General features: G+C 41.8%; 1 protein-coding gene across 5 annotated transcripts in view; it reads right to left on the bottom strand.

The window, feature by feature from the left end:
• LOC133027187 (microtubule-associated protein 4) overlaps window positions 1-17764 on the bottom strand; it is a 98113-nt gene extending 80349 nt beyond the window's left edge. For all 5 annotated transcript variants that reach the window (XM_061094217.1, XM_061094218.1, XM_061094221.1 and 2 more), the window contains exon 1: window positions 17699-17764. The gene's annotated coding sequence lies outside the window, so the exon portion shown is untranslated. The remainder of the gene's footprint in view (window positions 1-17698) is intronic.
• Window positions 17765-26401: the final 8637 nt, after the last annotated feature.

The following is a 26401-nucleotide window of genomic DNA, read 5'->3' as shown; positions in this document are numbered from 1 at the left end:
GTGTCGTCAGTTGAAATAACAACACTGCTGGCAGTTCCTCATATCAGCTGTCACTAATTAAACTCGGCTGCTGTCAGTTTCTGTGCTCTCTGTGCACCATTGTCTGTACGGGTCAAAGATAGTTCATGAGAGGAGAACATCCACTCTGGAGCTACACGGTACACCCACAACGAAACAGAATGTTAGTGAGTCATCCTCTGTCAGGGTGTCATGCTCCCAACTGAACTTTCATTTATATCATATTAATAATTTACACTTATAGACATAATTGAACCATGACCTTTAGTACTTGGATCAAGAAGCTCAAAACTAAGGTGTATGAAATCAAGACATCCCGTGTGTTATTTCGCTGTGTCAGACACTATATGATCAATATTTAAATTGCCTAACCATGATTTATGGATTCAGCAGATATAAACGTATATTAAAACTACCAAATTAACTGAAAGGACTAAAACTTTAGCCAATGTTTTAAACCGAGAGACACAGGTAGGTAATCTACATTGTAATTGCTTTGTGTTCGAATTTCTCTCCAGACTTTTTATCACCAGTAGACTCTGAGCTGTGCTGTTTGCAAATGCATCTGGTTGCAGTAAACCTCGATGGGATGTGTCCTCTGGGTGAATGTGCATGTAAAACCTGGACCATTATCGATCTATACTAATTTGAAATCTGTGAAAGTCGCCACAAGCGGAAAACAATGAGCATTAATGGTAGAGTGTGTGTCCTCAGGACCAGAAGTAGTAGAAATAGCTGCAGAGTCAAGATAATGGAGTGAAAGACTGAGTTGTGTATTTGTGGGAGTTTCCATAGGCTTAACACTGGCAGGCTCATATGGCAGTTGTCATGGTGATGGGTGACATAACACTGTGAATCTAATCCCAAAAATCCCTCTGTATTTTCACCTCCTGTTCCTTTAATATACCACAAAACGATGTAATGTCCTGTTGGGTTAACCCCGAGGAAAGGTCTGGTTTGCTTAACACAGGAGCCTTGGGGACTGTTCAGTGACTTAAGGACACCAGGATGAATCGTGCCTGAGCCACACACTGGAAAATTGTTCCTGGTGCCATATTTGGATTTTTAGCACAATTATAATGTTTTTATTAAGTCAAACACTATCACATGTCCTTCATCTGATCTAATCTTTGCTGGTTAAACATAAAATAACAATATAAAATGTGTGTGTGTGTGTTGGCTTGATGGATACTTACACACATACACACACACAAATATGCACTCGTGGATTTCAGCTGCAGGTTTGAAACCAGATACATAACAGCTGTTAAGACATCTAGACTGTGCCGCCGAGCAAGGCATTGCAGCATTAGCTGCTGTGGTCTAGCTATAATTATCTAAGAAATGTGAAAAGACAAATGTCTCTTCCCTGGAGTAACACGGCAAAAAAAGTAAGAGACAAGTGAGAGGTTCATCCTGCGTCACACAACGAGTTAGATCATTCCCTGAAATGCTGCACGGTCATGGTCAAACACTGAATGATGTCCCTGTGCTGCTGGGAGCCTGTGACAGACCAGTCTGCTGCTAGGAGCTATTAGCTTCACTATTACTTTAAAGGTTTGGCCAGTGAGTGTAGCTGTTCAATGTCCAAGGTCAATTCAGCAGTAAACAACCATAGGGCAGTTTAATATCCCTTCACTATGTGGATGATTATGAGTGGTCACATGGTCAGAGCACTGAGAGGAAACACAGTGTATGATCCATCTGGCAGAGACTCAGGCTTTGAAGTGGACAGAGGAGGAAATATATTCTGTATGATGAATTTGCAGATAAAGGATAGAAGTCGATTTAGAGCTTGAGTATAACATTACAGATAAAAGAACAAACATAAACAAGCCTGTTCGGGGAAAACACATTTAAAACCAGATGGCAGTCACTGTTACCTGACCGAACTGTGTGCGGCTGGACAATTATTATTTAGATTTTATTACAACTTCAGGTTAATCTTTGTATTTTTATAGCAAGCAGAAACCATCCTTCATCAGTTGATGATCAGAAAAGAAAGAGGACACACTTTCATTTGACTTTCTTCGCATAACCCCCTGTATTTTTGTCACAGCTTCTAAAATCTGAGGATTTGCTATTGTTTTGTTATGAATGATACTAAATAAACTACAGAGAATCATTAAGTAAAAGATAAAATAAATTAAAAATGTGCCCCAATTCTTCATCTTCTTTTAATCTCACAATATGTACATGTAAGAAAAACATGAATGAATCAATGAGCTTTTTAAAGATGGACAACTCATCATCATCATAATCACTAAAGTGGGCGATCTTCCCAAAGAATCATATCATGATCTTTTCAACACACCATTATCAGAATTATGAACTTTCTACTCAGTTTTGAAATGTTCTTTTGAGAAAATACAGACTCAACCGAGCCTGCAGACTTTTTTTCGTTAAAAACACTGACAGATCATATTTCTAAGGTGAGCATTAGTATCAAAAATCGCATGTCTCAGCACCATATCCTCAGTAAATCACTTTCTAGTATTTTTTTATGTGGTAGACAATAGGAGATACCTCCAGTTTTCTGACAGGTTTTCAGGAGAACCTTGCTTTGACAAATATCTGACTCCTTGGAGTCAAACCATCAAACACTTCTGACTTTGAGTTGTCCGTGAAAGAGACACGATTATACACGTGATATGAATCCACCAATCAGCACAGCCTTCCAGTGGGCAGTTGGTTTGTGAGCGTGGATCCATGTTATCAGTGTGGATCAAGTGAAAACATCATGTCTGGATCTCTATGACTCACTGAAAAAGTATATCCGTCACAGTATAAAATCATTCAATCACCATGTACAGCCATAAGCCATAATAATGGGGGTTTTCGCATCATGGGACATTTAATAAAACTATTCAACCCACTGTAAAACACACACACATATATGATGAGTACAGTGTGTAATATGTATTTAAGTAGACGGCCTCAACATGGTCTGTAAAAACATAGTTTACAGTGTCCTGGGCCTGTAGACACTGTGTGGAAAGCTCTCCTCTGATGTCACTTTCTAAGAGAGGTGGGACATTTCCTCTGAACGCCCAGCCTGCTATGTTACCATGCAGGAGGGTGTGTATAGTGGGAGCATGTGTGTGTGTCTGTTAGAAAGAGAAAGAGAGAGAGAGAGAGACAGAATGAGAGTTGGCCCACTCTGCTGCTTGACTGAATGAGTTTATGACTCTGTGAATGTGGCTGTGGTTAAATACACATTCAAGAGGCATTAAACATTTACCAATTTTACATCATATTCTCAAGTATGAAGAGTGCAGTGAAATAATGTTCCTAAAATAACAGGCACAAGTTATGATTAACATCTTCATCATTATATAAAATCTGTGTACTCTTGGTGATACCACACATCCATCTTTAAACGTATACGTGGGAGGAGAGAGGATATACTGCATGTACTATTGCTCTGTCCCAGTTCCTCTCCCTGGGCCCGACCCTAGATATGAAGTGCCCTTCGCTGGGAGTGTCCCCTCCAAACAGAGACACAAGGGGGGGGCTGGAAAATCCCCTAGGAATTGGGACACCACTCGCTACGTCATCAGCAGCCAACCAACATTAGTATTACGGGGACAATATCAGCTAACAACCAATATTATAATAGCGACAGATCTGACCATATCAGAACAGTAATGTATGTTACTCCTGAACTAAATAAGTTATAACATGAGGTTTTTGAAACTTCATATATAGGACATGGGAGTAACAAACGTTACTCACTATTCTCACTCAGACTGTTTCATGCTTGTTTAGACGGCTGAATAATGATTTCCCTGACACGCTTGTCACTGGGATTCAATGACATTTCATTTGCTACTGGATTAAACTAAGATATTCCTCTGGATATAAAACTGTTTTCATGTTTGTTTTGAAAGATACCCGCAGTGGTCGCCATGTTGATTTGCTTCCTCTGTTCCTAAAGCAATTTACAAGAAACAGTATGGGGTGAAGGATTGTTTGAAGGGCTAGAGGGCCACTACCTATCATCACAGAGAGAAATGGGACAACTCTACCTTTTCACAGCCACACGCAAATCGAAGGGGTAGAGCCAAGTGGTTCATTGGGACAGGGCCATCTTGTTTATCAGTGAGCAGCATACCACCTCATTTTGTGTGTCTGTGTGTCTGCGTGTGTATATTTGAAGGCATTTCCCCTTTTTTACCAACAGCCGCACGACTGTTTGTGTTACAGCTGATATACAGAGACAGCTGATGAGGCACTTTTAGCGCCCTCTGTCTCTCTCTCTCTCTCTCTCTGTCTCACTCTCTCTCTCTGTGGGGTATCATTAATACTTTATAGTAAAATAATCTCCGTTAATAAATCTCCCTAATTACATGATTAACTGGTAATCAATTAAAACAGAAACATGTTCTCACTATGCTGGGAACTTGTTGGACTTCCGTCACTAGATTGACCAGTTCGACAAGCACCTGGTGGCACATATGTAACTAGCTTGTACTAGTTGTTTCTCTCTTTCTCTCTATTGACCTAATGGCTCACAACATACTTTACAAATTGATACACAAATCTGAGGGGATCTACTGCAAAAGGCTGGTGGTGTCTGTATGTGTCAGTGTGTGAGTGGGACAGGATATAACTCACACTAAACCACCAGAACTAGGTTAATAAAAAAATGATTGAATTGTATGACAACTTGTTAACTGTAATATATGCTGCAACTGGCTGATTGATAATGTCAGACAGTAAAATGGCAAATCCCCTAGAATGACCATTTATGTGTGTGTGTTATGTGTGTTTTTGTGTGTGTGTGTGTTTTCTAGGTGTCCCTGTGTCCAGCTGCCGTCACACTAATCTGAGAGAGATGGTATCGCTGGCATTCCCAACAGGCCATTCATTCTATTTCACCAAGCCACACAATCACAGCAGTTTGTCAACACACCCTAACACACAAACACGAGGAGAATGGAACACGAGAATCTTAGGGCTTCTTCAAATAGAGCCGCAACCACACATGTGTGTATGGAGTTTTGGTTTGGACTGGTGGATCACAGTATTGGCAAAATAATGACAAGTAATAACTAAAGGATGATAGTATAACTGAAGTCTTGAGCTGGGGTGTTTAATTTAAAACATCTCCGTACTCTGGTCTGGTGAGATCACACCTAAGCCTTCGGGCTCACAGCTTGTGTTTGCAGCGTTTACACAGAGCTATAAAACCTTCAACAAATACATGGAACTGCTTCCAAAAAGTGACGATTTGCTACAAGGATCCTTCTCTACTCTCCTCTACTGCTGTTAAAGTATCAATATTGTATTGTCTGGGTGAAACTCATTATTTAATTATTTCAAGTGTGGTTGTATTTTTGGTCATATCAACTAACCACACAAACACACACACAGACTATCATTCTCTGAAACCTCAGAGTGACACTCAACAATTAATACACACTTCTCTTATTTCACATACCCACAGCCTGACAATTCAGGTAATGACAAATACTGTGAAAACAAATCTCTCATTGACTCATTCTCTCTCTGACACACACACACACACACGCACACACACAGCTGTATGTAAGAGGCTGGTGGTATGTCCACTATCAGGCTTTGCGACTACTAAGCGAGCTATGAGAGACAGGACGATGATGACAGAGTCAGAGGCAAAGACCAAGTCAGAGACAGAGCCTGCAGGCCCCTGGACTTCTTATACAGGGAGTGGCCTAAAGCCAAAGGAAGTGAATGTGTTTGTGTGTGTGCGTGTGCGTGTGCGTGTGCGTGTGCGTGATTAGGTGCAGTTGCAGAGCTAAGACATAAATGGCCTTTTTCTGGATTCAGGTATTTTCCAACTTAAAACTGAGCCTAGTTCCTGCTGTCACAACCTCCCTGTTTTCTAAGCTGAGACTTTCCAATGCCCCCTCAATGTTAATAGGGTCCACAGAAACTAAGACAAAAGTACTAGTAGTAATACTTTAGACTGAATGAAAATAAGAGGAAAAAATTTACAATGTGTTGCAAATAGGCACAAAATACATTCAGATTGCATGGAACAGCCATAGTTGGTATTTTTTTACAATTTACTTCTTAGAAAATGTCTTTTAAAGCTTTTGGATTCTCCCTAAATGCAGTTGAAACTAAATCAAAGCCAGTGTTGCTTCTGCACGTTGGAGTGACACGTAAACAGATGAGGACAGAGACAAAAATACTCTGTGTGAACTTTGCTCTCAGATGTTCTATTCTTACTTGAGCAAACACACACGCACAGAGGGGCAGGTGGAGGGAGATCCACTGATAATATTTTCATATTTCATAAAAAGTGTCAGACAACGAGAACACACTGGTTTTAGGAAGTTGGTTACATGAAAGGGGAAGTAAGTGATGTTTGAGAGAGAAAAATAACATAATATATACTGTTATATATATTGTTTCAATGTTTCCAGAATAGAAGTTCAATGCTAATCTAAATATCACATCACAGACACACAGGGTGATATGAGCAGATCAGGAAGCTGCGGTCATAATGTTGGATATTCTGTATTTGTATGTATTTGTCCGAGTAAACCTGAACCTACCCATACTCTTATGAAAACTTTTGAAGAATCTTAGCTTTTTTTGCTCTTAACCCCTCCCACTGCTCCTTAACATCTTTCTTCCATCCCAGAATGAAAGTTCTCCTCTCCTCTGTCACGGTTTGGAACCATCACTGACAAGGAAGACACAGCTCTCTGTACAGCAAACATTGTTGGTTACATGGGAAAGCCTTTACACACTTGCACCATCTGCATTATTCATCTGCATCGATATACTATTCATTATGCACTATATTTGGGCAGATTAGCTATGATGTTATATAATGAGCTGGTCCATATGGTAGATGCACCCATGCATGTCTCACTGTCTCTACTGAAAAAGCTTTAAACCAGAAAGACCTGTGAGCAGTTACTTTCCCATTTATCTCAGGTACATACAACTTATAACATGTTATACTACATGACATTGGGATCACATGTTAATTTACATACATGTAAAGACAGTGTATGACCACGATACACAAACTTCCAGGACTATGTGTACTCTTTGCTTAAGTGTGTCACCAAACTATTTCCATCCGAGTCCCATCCGCCTCATCAGATGGTGTTGCATCGAGAGGAGGATGATGGCAACATATAACTTAAGGTTTTAATTTAGAGTGTTATTGTGTGCATGTGTTTCAGGTATTACTTATGTTGTGGGGACCTTAATCTGTTTACACGTGGGGACTCATCATCCTTAAGTGGACAAAAGCAAAGTGTAAATCATCACATTTTGAGGTGAAAACATGTTTAATTTTAGGTTGAGGTAAACGTAAGAGTACGTCTCCAGGAAATCTATGTAGGTCAACGTCATCTCCCTCTGAGTCATGTGTGTGTGTGTGTGTGTGTCCCCTGCTGCTCTCACACCCACACAGCGCCTTGATGGGACCCACAGTGGCCCTGTTTGAGGGCGAAGTAAAGGGGCTAGTGTTTGACTCTGTGTGTGTGTGTGTGTGTGTGTGTGTGTGTGTGTGTGTGTGTGTGTGTGTGTGTGTGTGCGTGTGTCTGTGAAAGAGTGAGTGAGAAAGAGAGAGAGTTCTGTACTCTTAATAGAATTACACAGCAAAGCACTATTGGATTTTTGTATAACTGAACACTTGCTTTATCCCATTAGCATCCATGTTTGAAAGGAGACAGGCAGGCAGACAGGCAGACAGGCAGACAGACATCATGCTCATCCTGCCCCTCCTCCACCTGCTGATACTCATTCTCCCCTCCCTCCCTCCCTCCCCTCTTTTGGGCAGGACCCACAGCCTCAGTGACTGAATGAATTCCCTGTATGTCCCCACTCGCCTACACACCCCGAAATACACACATACACACACACACACACACACCTACACACTTTGGGAACTATGCCCTATTGTTGCAGAATGAGGCTTTACACATCGCAATGGAATGCAAAGCAGGGCAGACGCGCACACTCTCACAGGCAGACACACAAAGGTCAACATCTAATCCCAAAACAAACAGTGAACACACACTGGTAGTGGACCCACACTCATCCACGAGCAGGACACGCCAGAGGGTATTCACTAATGTGTGTCTACTCTGCAGCTTGGTCTGCTGGCCCAGTACAATAGTGGATTCCATGTGACAAAAAACCTAATTGTCTGCCCCGTTAGTCGTGAACCTGACCCTGAACTTAAATGCTTCACATTCCTGATGCCTGCTCACAGATATTTGATTATTTTACACATGCGAACAATTGATTTATATTCATCTTCAAATATTACAAAATACTATACGAATTTAATATATATTTACTGAAAAAAGAGAAGTATTGATATACGTAATGGGATAAATAAAGTAATATAATAATAATAATAATTACCTAAAAAGACAGGAACCATCATTGACACCTTAGTTTGATGATCTATCCTACCGCCAGCAGTAGGGGATCAACACACTTTGTCTCTTCCATAATATATCATCTATAGTACAGGGTGGGTGTATCATAACAGCTGTGTCATGCAAAGATATGATATGTGCAACACAACTAAAAATGTACCTTCCACCTGGAAAATCCTGACAACCGCTGAGTCAGTGTCAAAGCAGCAGCAAATATTTCTTCCTATAGTTAAATATTCACGGTGAGGATATTAATACTGTGTTATTACACATGTAACCTCAGATTCAACCTTCTAGCTGGCACAGAGGGACACTAAAGATTATTCTGCTTTGAATGTGGTCAAACAGTAAGAACCACTTCGCCTCACAGGCTCTGCCAACCACTCAACTAGCAGGAAATAGGTCTACTATCTTCCAGTTCTTTTCCTCCTGGGTTTGGCCGATGGCTGAACGCTAAAACGTCACAGTGAAGATGACCTTTGACCTTACAGATAAAAGCGACTTCATAATTGTATCCTATTGGAAATGGGCCAAAATTGTGTCATAATTAACATATTAATTATTGAGTCATGGCCAAAAACATTATGTTCCAGCCTTGTCTTTCCCCAGCATTGCACATTTCAGTAGTTATTTTTTTATTCAAACAAACATTCTCAGTCACTCTCCTTTGCCCCTTCTTTCTTGGTATTTTGTCTATTTAATTACATATGGTCTGGGTCTCTCTGCCAGACTCTTTCGAATTCAGCATAAGCTAGGATTATAGCATTTCTGTTATGTCATACCTCTCAGGATGCACTGCTACGCATTTCAGGGCCTTTTTCGATATTATGTGCAGTCACATTTAAGTAATTAACAACCAATAACAGGAGCAAGTCTTTACTTTAAAGCTAAAGACATTTATGAAACTATAAATGAGCAAAGAATGTGAAAAGATAACAGGAAATTGTATTTTTCTGTTTTAATATTGGCAATATTAGTCTGGAACTACTCTTAACCATATCTGTCCATCTACCTATCTACCCATGTGTGTGGCACCCCTCTTCAGCATCCTGTATAATTCCCATCAGGGCTGATTGGCAGTATTACAGCCGGGTCGCCGACACAGTAGTCCAGCTGCTACTGTTATGAGGAGGGATTACAGCAACCGGTTCACTCTGTCCCATTCTTCCTCTCTGCCCTCTTTCCCTCCATCATTTAATTCATTCAATCCGCCGCTGTCACGCAATGTCAGACTCCACCCCTACAGCCACACACACGTATTAAATATCAATGTACGTGTTCACACTCACTAACGCATATGAACATCTCACCACAGGGTACGACAGGTTGCTGAGAGTCATTTAACCAAAAGAATCTGACAAGTTGTTGGTCAAGTCACTTGCCACCATTTGTAAACTCTATAAATCCACAAAACTACAACTTATGGTAACAAGCACTGTATAAATGATTAAGGTAGAAAAATAACATTGTAATAAGTCGGTAGAACTTTCTCACACATGACTGACGCAGTTAATTAAAATCACTTTGGGATTACTCATCACATTTTGGAGCTGGTGCTAAGTGTTGTTTTAACATGTTGCCCTGACGCGTTGATTATTAAAACATGTAAATACTTGACGAAGAATCAGTGAGCAGGAGTTTTAATTTATTCAGGCTCCTTTCACACCTATATGTTTTATTTTTGAACACTGTTTTACATGCAGGTATACTGGCATGTGCAATCTCAGGAATCATTGCAGATTGCTTAATATAATAGCTGGCATCGTGCAGACCTGATAACAAACAGCAACACTTTGGGATCGATCACCATAGGTTGTCGAGGTTGTTACCATTTGTTTTCTTCTGAGTTTCTGCCCTTCCACACTAAAATACCACCCAGAGTTTTTAAACTAAATCAGGGCCAGCAGCATTTTCCAAAACCAATCAATATGCTGCTTTTCTCTGTACTTTTGAATTGGAAACAATCTGCTTGTGGATTTTTGGTCAAACAGATAAAAAATTGAACAACTCTATTTAGTCTCTGAAAAAATGAGACGGACATAAACACATTGCTATTTGCTGCTTTACAATCTCCATAGAAAACACATTACGTGCCCAATACATTTAAAAGCTGCAATACATGAATTATGAATAATCTGTGATAAAAGATCAATTGAGAAACATATTTTCTTCCTCTTATTCTCTAATGAAAAAAGAAGTGCATTTTTGGGTATGATAAAGTCCTGCAAGAGTGACCATTCATAAATGAATCTGGCTGTGACTTACCTCAACCTTATTCTAACAACAATCCCATACAGAAATACAATAAGTTAATTCAGCTTTAATGTTGAGCAGTACAAACAGAAACCTGAGTAAATCCCTTTAGGGTTTGGACTAATATTTGGCTGTGACTAATCTTAACCCAAACTACAAGCTCATCCGCCAACATACCTGGCTGAAGCGTCTCCGAGCATAAATCTGAACTAATTGCACACTTCGAACAACTGAGCTACAACAGATGCTTTGGTGGAAATCAAAATCTTTACAGCCACATTGATTTAACAGTTAACCACATGAAACGTTTCCCACATCGAATGTAGGTTCAACACTGATGTTAACATTTCCCACGAGATCCACAGATTAGATTCAGTTTGGTGCGACGGCTGATGAGAAAGGGGTTGAGGGCTTTTTAAAATTACATAATACCAACCAACTAATTTTCAATTTCTTTTACATGAGTGTTCTAGTATAGTGAACAGAGTTTGGGTTTTGGACTGTTGATCAAACAAAATATATCATTTCGAGACGTTGCCTCCGAGGCAATTGTGAAGGTATTTTTCACCTTTTTCTTACATTTATAGAGCAAATGACTGGTTTATCAATAAAGAGCATAATAAACAGATTCATTCAAACTTGAACTCCAAATTGAGTGCACACAACTTTGTGCACTACAAAGTGCAACATCGTGAATACCTTTCAAAGAGCCACTGTCCTAAAGTGTGGGCCTCTTTGAAAGCCACCTTTAACATTTCTTCATGCTTTTGAGCATTCGGAGCAGCATAAACACTTGCTCTTAAGAAGTGGACAAACAGCACTTTGTATTAATCACACACCTCCTTAACCAAAGCTGACCACTCTGAAACGCATGTTATAACCTTCATGCAACTGGCTCCAAATGTTCCCAACATCCACGCTACACACAGTCTCAAGAAGGACACGCTGATCTCTGACAGTTAAGGAACTCAAGGTGAGAATAATAATGTGGTCTTTGTCTCAGACTATACTGCCCTCAACGCCAGCACCGGTCGGCAGCACCGGAGTACATGCATTATGGATTTCCTCTACTTCCTGACTCCTCGACAGAGGCTGGCATGAGGCAGTGTGGCGACCTTGAAGAGAGTATCCTGCTACAGCCGGGAAAAGCCTGACTGACGAGCCCAGATTAGCTTTCCTACACCTCAGATTCACCCGTGACCGAAAACTCCCAAATAAGCTTCAACACAACAGCTCACTAAACCTAATCTATGGTGAGACGACACAAGGGGGGTGTATGTGTGTGTGTGTGTGTGTGCGTGTGTAGCGAGCCAAAAGACAGATCTGAGAGAATGCCTCTAAGATCGAGAGACACTCCCACAGATCTCTGAGATCCAGTCGGCTGATGTCAGTCGACTGGATGTGTGAAGAATCCAGGATCACTCCCTATCAGGAATTGCCTGTTCCTGATCCTTCTACTTCCATCATTTATTCCTCCTTATATGTTCCCCGGTTTGAGCATGTCTCCCTTCTACTTTTGTAAATCTCACCCATGATTCTTGTGTTGGTGGTAAAATATGTTAGTTTTATTAATGGTATGAGGTATAATTTGAAAGTTGAGTTATCTAGTCTATGTCAGACGGACATATCCAAAGAATATCCATGTTTGTTTATGTTGCCTTCATGTTGCTTTCCTGCCTGTAACCATGTCACGAGGAAGAACAGAGTTAATTGAACAAAAGAGCAATAATAATTCTTCCCATATATAGATGCAAACCTGTGGTCTATGTGATACATAGGAGACAAATGGTGACATTATGCACGTGAGAAAAATCATAATTCAAACACTTACATAGGCAATGATTGGGTATAAAATATAAATAGTTTATTTCCTACAGGCTACAGTGCCTAAAAGTGTAAAACCAACTGCCTCAGGCTCTCATTCATCCCAACGTCTGTCACACTACCCACTAAGGAGACGTGTTGATTCGGTCATGTATCTCAATAACCGTTGCACTTTGTCTGGCACATTGAACACTTTGGTTTTCAAGTTTTAATGCCAGGTTCTGTTTTTTCATCTTGTTTATTTTGTTTTATCCTTTTAGTGTCTATTCATTTTACGTGTTTTTAGGGCAGATGCAATATTCATCTTACTTTTATTCTGCATTATTATTCAGGGTCTTACATGATATGTCCTTCCTTGTGTACTCTTTATTGTTTTTGTTGTTTGTTGTACAATGTACTGTTCTGCAGCTGCTGTAGCAGTTTGGACCAAGACAAATTTCCCTACGGGACAATAAAGTATATTTGATTTGATTTGATTTGATCTCCTTCCACCATCTCTTCACAAAATGTGATGGCATTGGTAGAGTTTATTTCTTTGAAAATATGACTGTGCCAAATATGAAACAAACAAAAATGATTTTTTTTTTTAAAGATCACTAAATTTTTTGATAAACTCCTCCCTCTGGACTCACTGTGAAGATTGAACATTACAGTCACATTAAAATCCAGATGACAGTCAGAGATGACCTTCCACTGCTGATCATACTTCCTGTCTCTGTCTGCTGCACCCGGCTGCTCCACCTCTCGCCTGAATAATGCAGAGGAATTAATGCTGTTGTGCAGAAAACCTCCTGCTGTGTTGTGCATGTGTGAGAGACCGACTCTGTGGCCGATTCTCCGGATGTTACCCGCCGGTCATGTCTGATAACAGCGATAGTGTTTGGTTATATTGACTAAAACAGTGTTGGCAGTATTATCATGGTATAGATCTTTCTCCCAGCAGCCATGCTGTCATGCTAGAGCAGCTTAACCCAGGTGTTAGTAAACACATTAATTAAGCCTCTACTCTATTTAGCTAAAGGCCCTTAATTAATGTGTTTACGAACACCTGCTCTAGCATGTCAACAGGGCTGCTGGGTAAAATATCTCTTTTTACCATGTGCTGAAAAAAGTACTGAAAGAATACTTTTTATACAATATTGATTTGTTTATCACACTGTGTATACAATTATTGTATCACTAATAACTACTTATGTTAATTCCTTTTTGTTTGCACATTTGTTAGTCAGTTATCAAACTAGACTTAAATACCAAAAACTTCTGAAAACACTGACAGTGGTTTACATACTGTCTTCACACTAATAACCTTCTGCATTAAAAAGTCATTGGATTTGAACATGTTACAGGTTATAAACGCAGTGTGCTGTATTTTATTTTACTCTAGGTTTCCATGGGAAACCAAACGACCATCCATTCCACCAACTCTACAACGATGCTCCCTAAACAAAGCTTACTTTATCTAACGCCAGTGTCCGACATGGGATTCTAGCAAACATCCCTAATTGATCCATTTACCCAATTTCTCCTGAAAGTGGCTAATGTCTAACATAGATATCCAGTTTGCAGATTTAGTGAATGTCATGCTGAACCAGGCGGTGACTGCTTTCCCAATTTAAAAACAGGAACAGTGTACTGTCAAAGAGTGTGTCTTGATTAGAGGGCCATTTTAAAGGATCCTCCACATGCATCCCTCCATCCCTGAGAAAAGAAGGCTCCAACTGGTGGATCCCTCCCAACCCAACATATCCCAGGATTCATTCTGCTTCGCTGACTATCCATTTTTCAAAGAGGAATTGGCATGGGACAAACATCTGATGCTTGAGTTTCAGGCTCTAACTCACCTGAGCAGCTACTGGTACACATGTTAAAAAAACAAGGAGCATTACAACTTTATTGCCATGTCCATTTGCAGCTCTACTGATAAATGACAGCAGTAAGGGCGGGGCAAGCTGCTGACGCCGATCAAGGAAATCCTCAGTAGAACTGCTGAGTTCGGTTCAGCTATTGTGTTCTATACGTGGCCCACGAAGGAGGTGAACCGTGAATTGGGACAGAGACAATGTCCCACCAGAATTTATGCTTGTTGCCATTGTTACATGGTTCGCCAGCTTATTGTTCTGTCTCATTTCTCTACTTCAGAACACTTAACAGTTTTTCCCCAGAATCCACAATCCACAACTATAAAACTACGGAGAGTGCTATTTGAAATTGGCAACCGGCCGCTGAGTATTAAAGTGGGCCTGCTCAGGAAACTGATTCAGATGTACTGTAGCAGAATGTTAAGAGCTGAGCTGGTGTATTTATAAAAGAGTGAGGGAGTAAAACAGATGGTTTTCTTTTTAGGAAGTTTAATAAGTGGAAATATCTGCTCTTAGTGGCACCAGTCATGCTGCAGTGGTTCTAATACATGGCTGCACTTATGGAGTTTTTCATCTTAGCAGGGGTTTCAACACAACTAGATTCACAATACGAATCCAAAGTAACACAAAGCCTCCACCAGACAGAGCAACACTGAACAGGAGAGTGCACTTCCTGCTATGAAAGTGTGTTGATGTTTATCATCAATCCATTATGTGCCTGTGTATCGATCAAGGACACACACTTTTTCCCTTGGACATGTAATGTTTCTATAGACATGAAGATGTTTCTTTATCTATTCTCTCCTGCGCAGCTGAGTGTTCTCTGTAGAGACCACAGGGAAGCTGGGAGACACCCAGTCCAGGTCAAACAGCAACTGGAGGTGCAGCACAACATGTGCTTCATGTCCATCCATCTCTGTGTGATAGCTGCCAGCCCGTCTGGACTAATACCTGATCACTTTGGCAGGCTTACAGTGAGGCAACCAGCAGTGGGACGTTTTAGGGATGCGATTGGATCAGATCCATAATGAATTCCGGGCCCGAGATCAGTCCCACCTCTTATTTCCCACTCGGTAATCTGGCTGTGGAGGATTGGAGAGTAATCTGGATAGAAGGAGCGAGACAGTGAGGGAGACAGGGAGGGAGACAGGGAGGGAGACAGGGAGGGAGACAGGGAGGGAGACGGGGGGGGGGGGGGGGGGGGAAGGGTGACGTACAATCCTCTCTGCTGGGATTCTCCTGTTTCTGTCAGTTTCAGTGCAGATATTTTGGGGAATTTCACTGTTAATGATGAGTAGACAATTTAGCATCAATCAAATAAGTCTTATATGGTATTTTACTGTACTCACTCTTGGAAATTGGACATTAATTTAAGCATATTACTCATACAGTTCAGACAGGGGTGGGTAGGAGGATATTGGTTCACTGGAATATTATCGGCAGTGAGTATCTTGGGTATAGTTGATGGGAGCATACAAACTGCCTGTAAGCTAGTGAGGAGGACCCACTTGTAGTATTTAAACCTGGTGATGAATACTGTTAAGCTGGTGGTGTCTGATTTGTGCCTCCTGTCCCGGTTGGTCCCCTCATTTTAACACCAGTCATCCCCATGACTAAATACTGGCCCACTGCAGCACACTCCATGCACGGTCTCATATTACTGGGCAACATGACTCAGCCAGGCGTGAAATCTCAATGCGTGTTTTTGAAAACTGAGTAGGTTAGATCACTCAATAATGTCGGCTAGCACATCGCCAACACAACAATTGTGATATTGTCATAGACAATACATAACAGAAACAGTTCTTAATGTCCCAGTGCCTGTGTCAGACCGAGCATCCGTTTTCTAATCAATCTTTTTCATTCAACACTGACAAGATGGAGAAGGTGTGGTCCCCAGTGATGGAAGGGTTTTTGTTATTAGATAACAGTCTGTGGACATCATTAGGAGCGGCTGATAATCTTATGTAACATTCAACACAATCATGTCGTGTTGATATAATGCTGAGCACAATGGAATCAAACAGCAGATTATTCATTGTTCAGAGCTTTGTTCAATGCATGATGTGAATAGTTCAGTTTTCTATCTTTCATAAAGGACACAGTTCATCACTTTGAAAAGTACATGTCCATTTATTTCCTGAAGTCTTCACCCATATCTCAGTCTTTAGCCTGGACGGGAGCTTTCTTGGTTATTAAAAGTTAAATCGTCATAACGGAAGTATTTACATCTGAACAAACTTTCTCTTCTGATGAAGACCATGATTTGAAAGCTATGAAAAACATAAACAAGAGGACATACTATACAACAACTCAACAACGATCTCTACTTTTTCAAAGATGCTCAGGTTTGATTTACATGGTCACAAAGATATTAATTCAACCCATTACATGGAGAGATGTTTCATATATTCTGACGCTCTGTGGATTCATGGCTCTCCTCTGAGAACATCGATCAAAGCTGAGTATTATCATCTCTGTACAGATTTAAAGGAGGATTGCTGCATTGCATAATGTGGACCAGGGCTATCTGTGAGGTGAGTGTAAATCAGGACTGGGAGGGAATTGAAAAACGGGAACGACAGAGGTTTATCCTCAGCAACATGTGATGAGAAGTGACAGGAGCTGCAAGCACAGGGGCGGTGGAGAGGAGGAGAATATTCTTCTTCTCTGCAGGATTTCAGATTTGATCAGACTGAAGGGCGGAAGAACATGAACTAGAAACACGGACCCAGCCAGGAACAAAGACATCAGAACATTAAGAGTAGAAGGTCCATGCACGTACAGGGTTAAGTTTATAGAGGTCAACTACAGTGGCTTTGTGATCTAAACATAGCGCAACACAAGTCGTTTAGCTGTTCAGACGTGGACTCCCACACACTGCAAATGAATGGAGTCCAAACGCGCACGCGCACACACGCACGCACACACAACTTTCCTCCTGCCCGCTGTGACAGTGCAACTCCTCAGTGCGCACCCCCGTGTTGCCGGGAATTAACCGGGCCACCATGTTGGTTTGCCCACTGGAGAAGGAGTGCGTGCACATGACGGAGCAGGGGGAAAGTGAAAGTCGGGAATCGAACGGTGGCGCTGACACGACAGCTGCAGCTGCGCTTTCCGCTGACTCTGGCATTACGAGCTCGGCGGACTCCCCCTAGAAAGGGAGCGGGTTCTCCGAGCAGCCCGTGAAGGCAGCATCCTCCCGCACCGTGATGCAGAGGTGATCCACAATCACTGCTCGCACACCGTACACGCGCGCACACACACACTCCACACCCCGTGCACACGCCTCCGCTCCGCGCGCACACACACTCTAACCCACACGCGTGTTGTTTCCGAGCCACTCACCGTCAGTTGTCCGCTTTTTGACACTTTTTAGTCCGGAGGCTCCGTGCGTTGCTGTCACCGCTGCGATCCGCCCACCCAACAGGGCTGTCCGCTGGCGTAGAACTAACGTGCTCCTCCCCTCCTCCAATCACCAAGCGACGCCGCCGACTGGCTCCAGCGTTATCCAATCACATTGGAGTTGAGCTCTGAGAGACCAGGCTGTCGTCCAATCACAGCCCTGCGTCGTCACGGCGCCGTGCCGCTGACAGACACTCCGCACGTGCAATGGAGAAGTTTGACTCCTTGTACGGGTCGCCGCGGGTCCAATCGCCGGGAGGAACGCGCTCTGGACACGGCCACGGCCCGGGAAGACGCCCTGGAAGCGCCTGGATCACCGACATGTCCCCGGGATGAAGCCCCACCGCGGCCGGGCAGTGGGGAGCTCACCCGAGGCCCTGGACCATAGACCACACCGGGGCCCATTCATACTGTGGACTCTCATGTTTACCGTATTAAAGCCAATAGAACTCAATGTTCCACGAACGCAAACATATCAAACTATTAATTGTTTATAAGATTGATTTGATCATAAATCATTTGAATTATGGTTATCATTGGTGTGTAGTAACTGATGGTAAAGACATGAACCTCCTACTAAATTACATGGGAGGGAAATAATAAAACGCTTTTGTTTTCAATATGGTACGAGTCTCATATTTTAGGTCTGTAGTGACACCTTGTGGCAATTCATATCAATTACAGGCCACAGCCATATACAGTCTATGGCCACAGCTAATGCGGGCTAATGCTCGTCTGCTGCGTTTGTGTTCAGAGTAGCGTTGTGTTGTGTAGAGTAGTGTAAAGTAATGAAGTGTTGTGTTGTGCAGTGCTGTGTATTGTAGAGCAGAACTGTGTAGTGGTGTGTATTGTAGAGTAGGGCTGTGTATTGCTGTGTATTGTAGAGTAGGGCTGTGTATTGTATAGTAGTGCTGTGTATTGTAGAGTAGGGTTGTGTATTGTATAGTAGTGCTGTGTATTGTAGAGTACTCGCCAACCGTGTATTGTAAAGTAGTACAGTGTAGTGCTGTGTATTGTAGAGTAGTGCTGTGTATTGTATATTGTGTAATACTGTGTATTGTAGAGTAGTACTTTGTAGTGATTTGTATTGTAGAGTAGTGCTGTGTATTGTAGAGTAATACTGTGTAGTGTGGTGTATTGTAGGGTAGTACTGTGTAGTGCTGTGTGTTGTAGAGTATTGTTGTGCAGTTGTGTGTATTGTAAAGTAGTGTTGTGTATTGGTAGATTAGTATCGTGCAGTATTGTGTATTGTAGAGTAGTGCTGTGCAGTGATGTGTATTGTAAAGTAGTGTTGTGCAGTGCTGTGTATTGTAGTGTTGTGTATTGGTAGAGTAGTGTCGTGCAGTATTGTGCATTGTAGAGTAGTGTTGTGTAGTGCTGTGTATTGTAGAGTAGTGTTGTGCAGTGCTGTGTAGTGTAGTGTTGTGCAGTGCTGTGTATTGGTAGAGTAGTGTCATGCAGTATCGTGTATTGTAGAGTAGTGTTGTTCTCTGTATTGTAAAGTAGTGTTATGCACTGCTGTGTATTGTAGTGTTGCGTAGTGCTGTGTATTGTCAGAGTAGTGTTGTGCAAAATTGACTTATTCACTGAGTGTGTGTGGTTTGGGTGGAAGGAGCTCTGGTATATTAGATATATGGCCCTTTACCAGAGGTGTCAAGTAACGAAGTACAAATACTTCGTTACCTTACTTAAGTAGAAATTTTGGGTATCTATACTTAACTTGAGTATTTATTTTTCAGACGACTTTTTACTTCTACTCCTTACATTTTCACGCAAATATCTGTACTTTCTACTCCTTACATTTTTAAAATAGCCTCGTTACTCCGATTTAATTTTGGCACACAACCGCACCGGAGGGTTCCGAAAAAGGAGGAGAGCAAAGCCAGAGCTGCTCGCGGCGTAAGCATCCGCCATCCACCCGCCTCCGCCTATGCGCCTCGCTGTCAGGTCCGTCGGAGCAGGCCGGCAAAGGCGCACGGAGGTGGGGTTCAGAAGAGCGGAGAAGGAGAAGGAGGCACCGCACGGTCGTGGACTGGGCTCAGACAAAGTGGAGGAGAGAGAAAAAGCGAAGGGGGGGGGGAGCACTCGCGTGCCAACCATAGGGTGCCAACCCACACACACCCCGGCCTCGGGAGACACGCTTGCCCTGGGGCGCAGCGCGAGACCCTAAGCACCTGTGGGGGGGGTTGGGTGCCATGCTCGACCAGAGTCGAATCAGGCTGTACTTTAATGATCCTTCCGCAGGTTCACCTACGGAAACCTTGTTACGACTTATACTTCCTCTAGATCAGGGGTTCCCAAACTTTTCAGCCTGCGACCCCCAAAATAACGGTGCCAGAGACTGGGGACCCCCAACGACACTGGAGGTGGTTTATAATGTTGCGCACAGCCACGCACATGCACTATGCGTGCGTGCGTTCGTGAGTGCGTGCTTGTGCATGTCTGCTCAGGTAGCCTCTCCTTCTCCGCTAGCCTGTCCTGTTCCTGTGGCCTCCTCGATTTGGTTGGTATTAACAAACGTTTTATTGTGACTGTCAATAATTTTCAGCTGCTTTCCAAAAGAGTTTTGGCCAGCTACCGTGTGACTGGTGCTGCTGTAAATTGAACTGTCGCTAACCTGTGTCGTAAAATAAAAAAAGGAAATGGTTTTTTTTGTGGAGGAACAAAGGGGAAAAAAAGAAAAAAACTGATGGGAAATGTGTAAGCTATTTTATTTAGTGACTCTTATTTTAAGGAGGGGTTTTACCGGAAGGATGTGCTGTACTAAACGGCTGCTATGTCTCCTGTGTCTGCCTTAGGCTGAGGCCTTATTCAATACAACAACTAAACGCTCGGCTACAATTGCATCGTTTTATTCAAATATCAACTCATATTTATATATTATACAAACATTTATTTTTTATTTTATTTTTTTTTTATAAAAAAAATAAATAATTGTATTTTTTTTTTGGAATGCATTTCGCGACCCCGCCTCTGTGTCTCGCGACCCCCACTTTGGGAACCCCTGCTCTAGATCAGGGGTGTCCAAACTACGGCCCGCGGGCCAACTGCGGCTGTGTGCCAGCTTTCACTTAAGTTTAATACGGCACTCCCTGCCTCAGCAGCCTGTGAAAGACTGTTTAGTGTTGCAGGACTCATCTTCAGGCCAGGAATATCATGCATAGGCTCAAATAACTTTGAGAACCTGCTGCTTTTGCGGCTGAACAAAGCCTATTGGTAGTGTTATTGTAAATACAGGACTGAGTCCAAAGGTCTCAAGGTCTCTTCCAATAAAGGTTATTGATAACATTCCACTGAAGTTTGACTTTTTGCATTATTACAATACTTATTGGCAACTAGTTATCATGTCCTCCGCTCCATGAAACGCATGTAAATGCTAAGTAGTACACATATGGTACTTTAATGTATTTTCATTGTAATAAAATGTGATGATTTTCAATAGGCATATATGCAGCTGAAACGGGTAGCCTAGTGCATCCCACATTTTTCAACATAACATTTTAATATAACATGATAGTCATAATGGCCTTTGGAAAACTGTTTATTTAGGAGGAGGTGGGGTAGTGCACTATAGGCCCCTGAGACCCTTAAGAGTTTGTCCTTAATGGAAAAAAAAATTCCCTTACATTACTTTTACTTTTATACTTTAAGTAGTTTTGAAACCAGTACTTTTACACTTTTACACCAAAGCTTGTGTTGATACTTCAACTTCTACAAAAGTATTTTTAAACCCAAGTATCTATACTTCTACTTGAGTAATGAATGCGAATACTTTTGTCACCTCTGCCCTTTACCATGTCTGTGCTCGGGGCCCATTGTTTGTGAATCCACATGTAACCATCAGTCCCATGAAGTGAGGTAAGAATCAGTGCAGCCGTTGTGAGTTTGCTTTCAAAGAGGTTTATTGAAAGAAATATTTTTGAAATTTTATAAAGTTCAACCATTGATAATGCTATCACACAATCAGAACCTGAAGCTTCCCCATTGTCCCATCTAGCCGTCTTCCACATTTGATATGAATCATGTTTTATAAGAAACACTCCATTGACCCGCCCGGTGTCACAAAGTATCCATGGTTACCTCAATGTTCCAGGGACTGTCAGTGACAGAGGATACACTGTTAAAAAGATCCGCTGCTGTCAAAACATCTGTGAGGCCTTTGTGGACACCACACCAATCTGTACTCTTCAGCAAAATGTTGTGTGGGATCTGAACACAGCATGCAGGGAATAGAAAGATCGTCGGGGTCCGACAATGCTCTCAGATGTGTTGACAACGGTCTCTCTTCAGGGTGCAGCCCATCCCAGCAGGGCAAAGGCAGAATTTATAACAGTTTATGTGCACTTGATTTACCTTCCGAGGCCAAAGTGGAAACACAGACGTGATAAAGGTAAATCAAGTGCTCTTCGATATTTGGGAAACAGCAATAGTTCTGCCCAGGACTGCCACACATGCATCGTTCCATTACAGTGGTTTGCAACCAGATACAAATATACAATATCATATTGTATCATCTAGGATCACTATGTTTGCAGCTATAAAGTACCCCTCTCTTCCATGACCTGGAAGTAGTATGTATATATACCTATATATGTATATATAAATGTGACTCTCCCGGAAGAACCCGGAAGAATTCAGTGTTTCACTCTACACACAGTTTGCAAGCATACAGCGGAAAATCAGCTGCTTCGCACGTCAAAAACCTCTCATTGCTGGATGATTCTCGGTGCAGCATGCAAGTAGAAATGTGCACAATATTAAAAGTATTTAGCTTCATCACCCTCATGTTCATTTTGACCATGGACAGCTTTTTTGATTTTTTCCCAATAAAGTGATTATTTAAATAAGAAATTAGAGCAGACTTTGTTTATTCATTTTAGTATAGTTTCCTCTATAGTATTTTGCATTTCAAAGCATGCCAAAGAAAATGTTTCCGTTTCTGCATAGTGCTGGCTATACGAGTGCCGAAGAGTTTTGATTCCTTTACAAGTAGTAGAAGTCGGTATGTACAGGCGAGGAGCGGCAGCAGATCCAGTGTTGTGTAAACGGTACCAAACAGCCACCCTCACCCAGCCCCCTCCCCAAATCCTTGAAATATCTACAAGGACCCGAGTCTGGCGGAACTCATAGAAAGTTGAATTCAGCTGAAAAAAAGCTCAGCAGAGTGGAAGAGCTGTTAAGGGAGATGTGTGTCTGTGTGTACGCAGGTGTGAGTGTAAGCTGAGTTTTCACGTGTGTGGCAAAATTCAACAGGCGACAACATCCCCACCTCCCACCCCACTCTTTTCCCCTGTTGATTTTTTTTATCCAAAGTGCGCCCTCTACTGCAATATGCACTATGCATTACACAAATGTATTCTCTAGCACTGAATATTATTCTAAAGGTCACAACAAGGTCAAACAAGAAGAATCAACGACCACATTCTAGTTTTGAGGTCATAGTTCTGAATGTAAAATATACAGTTCAGGCCACTAGGTGACTGTTATTGAACAGGAACAAAAAGGAACAGTCGCTACAGTGTACGAGATGTCGAGGAGAGCCCAGGTCTGGAAATCAGTACCTCAGCACTGCAACCGTTAAAAAGCAACAACCGTCCAGCTTCACTTAGTGGTAACTGGATATCCCAGTCACGTGTTACGTGATCTCCTGGTGAGTGCTGGTGAAGATGATGTAATGGCGATTGGCGCGTCAGTGAAGTAAACCAAATAAAACAACAAGAAGAAGACAGGGTTCAGTGGTGAGAGGGACTCAGTAGATTCAGGGATTCTCCCAGCTTTGTAGCAACAATACACGTCAATCACCATTCTTGTAAAAGCAGCTAGGATATTTTTCTTACTGTACAATGATTATCTGGGTTTGGCTCTTTCAAACCGTCCTGATTAAACCCCAGCAAATGATTTTCACGTCTGTGTAAAAATCTCCTAGGTTTAAGGTTAAAATCACAGTTGCATTTACAACTTCAGTTTGAATCAAGCGTGACATTCATCTTTTTTGTTTTCCTAAAAGGGTTGATTTGTACAGGAATTCAAAATGTCACCCATTTGTTCGAGCATTCATTGGCTTTGGTTCGACACTAAAGTGCACTGCTACAAAGCAGGACATCGTACACAGCAACAAAGTCCAATCACTGCACAGGGAAAGACACGGACGATGACCTGGGATCAGTTTGATTAATGATTATTAGGATTAATGTGCACTTACACCCATAAATATTAAGAGACAGTGATGCATTTCAGTGTTATGAACAGAGTTTACACAGCAAGCCAGTCTCCACCAAATGAGCTCAAGTGATAAATAGTCGGACAAACATTTTTCAAACAAATAAATTAGTTAAACAGCTTAGACCAGCAAGCAGCAAAATACAATCGTCACTATTGTGCATTAAAGGGGAATTCCACCAAAAAGAAGGTTTGGGATGTTTCAGTTTGATTGGTTGGTTTTGAGTTCAGAGACCAAAGAAAACGAAACCTGTGAAATCACTAACACGTTCCTGAGTCTTCATTGAACATCCGCACTTTTTAAAAAAGTAAAGTGCTAAACATTAAGGGGTGTGGTTAAGCTGCTACACGTCTCAACTGTTTAAATGACTATTGCACTTCAGGCAGGACGTCCCGCCTCGGTCAGGACTCTTGTTGTGTTGGTACAGGAAAGGCTCCATCTGGAGATTCTTTCTTTTTCAGGGAAGACAAATTGACCATGACACAGGTTTTCCTTTTCCTTCATCTCGAGAACTCAAAACTGATCAAAATGGAAGATTCTAAGCAAAATTCAAAATTCAATTCATTGAAAAAATGACCTTGGAGTGACGAGGGGGCTTCATCGCACCTGCTCCTGTGTGTACATTTCCACCTGCCCTGAGGATTCTGGGTAAACTACAGACTGTGCCCCTTACACTCTTCCGACAGTGGTACCCCAACATGTTGTTTATTTCCTTCACCACTTTTTGAAATGTGTTATTGAAATCACGTCAACATAAATCATAAACCTCTGACTCCTGTCAGATGTTTGATTCTGAAACATTATATTAAACTAAGTTCCAGGACCTCTTTTTATTTATGCAGACATAATATATAATTTAAAGGAAACAAACCATCACTTCAACCAGATCATTCATATTGGTTGTTAATTTGCCTCTGTATAGCCATCCAATGTGTACTTGCGGGAAACAATCTTAATAAAAAACACGTAAAAAATGTGTTTACATGCACTTGGATGACTTCATGTTTCTTTTTAAACCTACGTTATAAAGGGTTTCTATTTGTGCTGTCTACATTAAAAATCCCAAACAACAGATTTGCCATTAAATTAGTTTGGGGCTAAAAAGAAGAGAAAGGTTTCCTCAGCATTTGATACAGTGACCATCTACAGTGTGTGAAGCCATGCTCTACATACTGAAGACAAAAAAAAAGGACAAACACACACGTAAAAAGCTCTGGACTTGAACTTATCACACGCACACAATAATAATAATAATAATAATATTAGTATTAATATCAAAGCTAGCCAGTGTTTGCATATTGTACTGTACATAGAATAATGGCGCATTCGGCTGGTCATTGTAAACTGGCAAACTTGTGTATTTATGTGTCACATTACAGACTGTTATGTACAAGGTAAAAGCATTCTGGGTAATTGCTCGGGTGGAAAAAAAGTAAGGACCAATGAAATCTGAGGTAGCAATTTCAACTATGAAAAACTAGACACACTCGACCAGTCGCCCTTCATGCACGTGTGTTGATTCCCTTCTGGAAATCAAAGCAGATCAGTATGAATTCATCACTTCATTGTGTTTGACAGAAAAACATCACAACTCATATATCTCATTACAGATTTGAAATTGGGATTTCCTGCTTGTTGAAATATTGTTGGTTTTTTGGTGCACTGGTCTGGTGGTAAACTTGTAAGTTTGCCAGTTTACCTGTTGGCCACACTGCCTAAGGCTGCCATATGTTCATCAGTCACTAGCAAACCTGTACAATGCTTATGATAGGGCAGCTGATATGTTCATTGAGAAAATGCATGGCTTTTAACCCTCCAGTTCCCACCCCTGAGGTGCAAACTAGCCAATCCAGTGTGCTCTTGGGAAGGCGGCAGCTCCGCCTTTGGGGCAGGACATCAGCGTGAAGGAACCAATGACTGAACGGGACAGCAGGTTTCCTGTTAGGCCAGCTAACACTACAATGTATCAACCAGCTTGTGAGATTATCGGAAGCGCCACGGACATATAGATTTGAATAATCATTATATCAATAGGATTTTCAGTGCAAGACGTAAATGGCTACTTGTTTCGTCGTTACTCTGTCCGATGATGCTTGTTCTTGTAAGTCAACCAACACTGGATACAGCAGTAAAGGGATTCTTCTACAGGTGAGCAGTTGTGTCACCCTCAGGGTGACTGAGACGTCCAGACCACATCGACCTGGACAGTGTTCGTTAAGAGGCGGAGCTCTTCTCCGCCCTGTCGTGGTTTTGGTTAAAGGTTGTGTTGTTGTGAAGCTCACAAAGCTCCAGATGTTTCATTAAAGGGGTTGGGGGTGGGTGTGGGGGGTGGGCAGGGACACACGCACACACACACACACACACACACACACACACACACACACACACACACACACACACACTTTCTGAGCTGTGTGTCCCTACTT

The sequence above is a fragment of the Limanda limanda genome, chromosome 20, assembly GCF_963576545.1.
Source record: "Limanda limanda chromosome 20, fLimLim1.1, whole genome shotgun sequence".
NCBI lineage: Eukaryota > Metazoa > Chordata > Actinopteri > Pleuronectiformes > Pleuronectidae > Limanda > Limanda limanda.
Note: the sequence above shows the minus strand (reverse complement) of the source record. Positions and strands in the feature narration are given on the sequence as shown.